The sequence below is a fragment of the Mustela lutreola genome, chromosome 8 (genome assembly GCF_030435805.1).
Source record: "Mustela lutreola isolate mMusLut2 chromosome 8, mMusLut2.pri, whole genome shotgun sequence".
NCBI classification, from domain to species: domain Eukaryota; kingdom Metazoa; phylum Chordata; class Mammalia; order Carnivora; family Mustelidae; genus Mustela; species Mustela lutreola.
In genome coordinates this window covers 38,907,421-38,910,764 of record NC_081297.1, presented here as the reverse complement: position 1 = coordinate 38,910,764, position 3,344 = coordinate 38,907,421, and the positions used below count along the sequence as shown (strand labels likewise).

Sequence of the window (3,344 nt, the reverse complement as noted above, 5' to 3'; positions counted from 1 at the left end):
CATCTCCATACTGTTTTCCATACAAATTTATATCCCTATCACAGTGCATAAGTTCCCCATTTTCCCCAATATTTACCAAAATTTGTTAGTTTCAATTTTTTGGTAGTATATATTCTAATATCTTGCTGTGTTTTTCAGAGGTAAACAACAACAACAACATAAGGACTTTGCCCTGAGATTTTTATGTTGAGCACTTTTTAATGCTCCTGTTGGTCATTTATATAACTTTTTTGAAAAAAAAAAAGTCTATTGAGATCCTTTTGCTATTTTTTAAATTATATATTTTTTTCTATTTGTATCTGTTGGTTATTAACCTCTTTTCAGATATAAGATTTGGAAGTATTTTCTTACATTCTGTGGATTGTGTTTTCATTCTCTCTCTCTTTTTTTTGGCTATGCAGAAACTTTAGTTTGATGTAATACCATTTATTTATTTTTGCTTTTTTTGCTTGTGTTTTTGGTCTGGTATCCAAAAAACTATTGGCAAGACCACTGTCAAGGAGAATTCTTCCTATGTTTTCCTTTAGGAAATTTAGTTTCATGCATCACCTTTAAGTCTTTAATCTATTTCAAGTTAAGACTTATGAGTGATATAAGGTTCCAGTTCCATACTGTTTATGTGACTATTCAGTTTTAAATATCATTTATTGAACAGACTATCTTTACCCATTAGATATGTTGGCCCCTGTCAAATATTAGCTGACTGTATGAAAGGATTTATTTCTGGACTCTCAATTCTGTTCTACTTGTTTATTGGTCTGTTTTTATGCCAGTATACTTTCTTGTTTTGAGCATGAGGGCTTTGTAGTATAGTTTCAAATCAAGAAGTGTAATTTCCCATCTTCATTCTTTCTCAGAACTGCTTTGATTATTTGTTGTCTTTTATGGTCTCATATAAATTTTAGGATTCTTTACTTCTGTAAAAAAATAATGTTGGATTTTTTTTTAAGATTTTTAATTTATTTATTTGACAGAGAGAGATGACAAGCAGGCAGAGAGGCAGGCAGAGAGAGAAGAGGAAGCAGGCTTCCTGCTGAGCAGAGAGCCTGATGCGGGGCTCGATCCCAGGACCCTGGGATCATGACCTGAGCCGAAGGCAGCGGCTCAACCCACTGAGCCACCCAGGCACCCCTAACATTGGATTTTTGATAGGAATTGGATTTACAGATGGTTTTCGGTAGTATGGACATTTTAACAATGTTAATTCTTACCATTCATAAATATGAGCTATCTTTCCATTTGTGTCTCCTTCAATTTCTTTATCAATGTCATAGTTTATGGAGTACAGATCTTTCATCTTCTTAGTTAAATCTATTCCTAAGTATTTTTTACTTTTGATGCTATTGTGAATTAGATTGTTTTCTTTATTTTTTTCAGATAGTTCATCATTAGAGTGTTAAAATGCTCCTGTCTTGTGCTTACTTTGGCAGCACATATACTAAAATTGGAATGATGCAGAGAAGATTAGCGTGATCACTGAACAAGGATGACATGAAAAACTGGGAAGCATTCCATATTAAAAAAAAATGAAACAAAACAAAATTCTTGTCTTTTATATATTGATCTTGTATTTGGCAGCTTTACTAAATTTGTTTATTCAAATTTTTTTGTGAAGTTTTTAGGATTTTTTAACATGTAAGTTCATGTTATCCAAAAAAAGAAAATTTTACTTCTTCCTTTTTTTTTTGGAGTCTCTTATTTCTTTGTGTTCCTTGTTTCTCTGGCTAGGACATCCAGTACTATGTCAAATGAGAGTAGTGAAAGTGGACACACTTGTCTTTCTTCTGATCTTTAAGGGGAAAACTTTCAAACGTTTTTGATTGAATATGAGATTAGCTCTGGGCTTGCAATATGTGTTTTTTCTTTAATGGATTTTTTAAATTATTTTTAAAAAATTTTTTATAAACATATAATGTGTTTTTATCCCTAGGGGTAAAACACCAGGTTCACACATTTCACAGCACTCACCATCACTCACCATAGCACCTGCCCTCCCCAATGTCCATACCCCCACCATCCTCTCCCAACACACCTCCCCCCAGCAACCCTCAGTCTGTTTTGTGAGATTCAGTCTTTTATGGTTTGTCTCCCTCCCAATCCCATCTTCTTTTATTTTTCTTTTCATACGCCCGAAACCGCCTATGTTGCATCTCCACTTCATCATATCAGGGAGATCATATGATAGTTGTCTTTCTCAGATTGATGTATTTCGCCAAGCATAATACCCTCTAGTTCCATCCACGTCATCACAAATAGCAGGATTTCATTTCTTTTGATGGCTGCATAGCATTCCATTGTACATATATACCACATCTTATTTATTGATTCATCTGTTGAAGGACATTTAGGTTCTTTCCATAGTTTAAGTATTGTGGACATTGCTGCTATAAACATTTGGGTGCATGTGCCCCTTCAGAATGCCACGTTTGTATCTGTAGGGTATATACCCAGTACTACAAGCACTGGGTCATAGGGTAGTTCTATTTTCAGCTTTTTGAGGCACGTCCACGCTGTTTTCCAGAGTGGTTGCACCAGCTTGCATTCCCACGTACAGTGTAGGAGGGTTGCCCTTTCTCCACATCCTCGCCAGCATCTGTCATTGACTGACTTGTTCATTTTAGCCATTCTGAACGGTGTGAGGTGGTATCTCATTCTGGTTTTGATTTGTATTTCCCTGATGCCGAGTGAGGTGGAGCATTTTTTCATGTGTCTGTTGGCCATTTGGATGTATTCTTTGCAGAAATGTCTGTTCATGTCCTCTGCCCATTTCTTCATTGGATTATTTGTTCTTAGGGTGTTGAGTTTGATAAGCTCTTTATAGATTTTGGATACTGGCCCTTTATCTGGTATGTCATTTGCAAATATCTTCTCCCAGATAACTTCTGACAGTCATCTTTTGGCTTTGTTAACTGTTTCCTTTGCAGTGCAAAAGCTTTTTGATCTGATGAAATCCCAATAGTTCATTCTTGCCCTTGCTTCCCTTGCCTTTGGCGATGTTCCTAGGAAGAAGTTGCTGCTGCTGAGGTCAAAGAGGTTGCTACCTGTTCTCTCCTCAAGGACTATGATGGATTCCTTTCTCACATTATGCTTCTTCATCCATTTCCAGACTATTTTAATGTATGGAGTAAGGAAATGGTCCAATTTCATTTTTCTGCTTGTGGCTGTTCAATTTTCCAAACCCCAAGGCCAACGGCTCCTTCTCTACCCCGGCGGCGGCGTGCTGTGCCTTCCCCAGACTTGCTCCTGGGGAGCGTAGTGACAGACGTGTGCAACCATGCTTCTCTCTCAGGCAGAGGGGAAGCTAGGGCAAAGAGTATTTCGCTCCATGCGGGAATCTTCCACAG

At 37.1% G+C, this 3,344-nt stretch overlaps 1 non-coding gene across 1 annotated transcript; it reads left to right on the top strand.

Moving 5' to 3' along the window:
- The first annotated feature begins 1,414 nt into the window (after positions 1–1,414).
- Positions 1,415–1,521, top strand: LOC131840006 (U6 spliceosomal RNA). The gene has a single exon (XR_009357126.1). It is a non-coding gene; the product is annotated as a U6 spliceosomal RNA (small nuclear RNA).
- Positions 1,522–3,344: the final 1,823 nt, after the last annotated feature.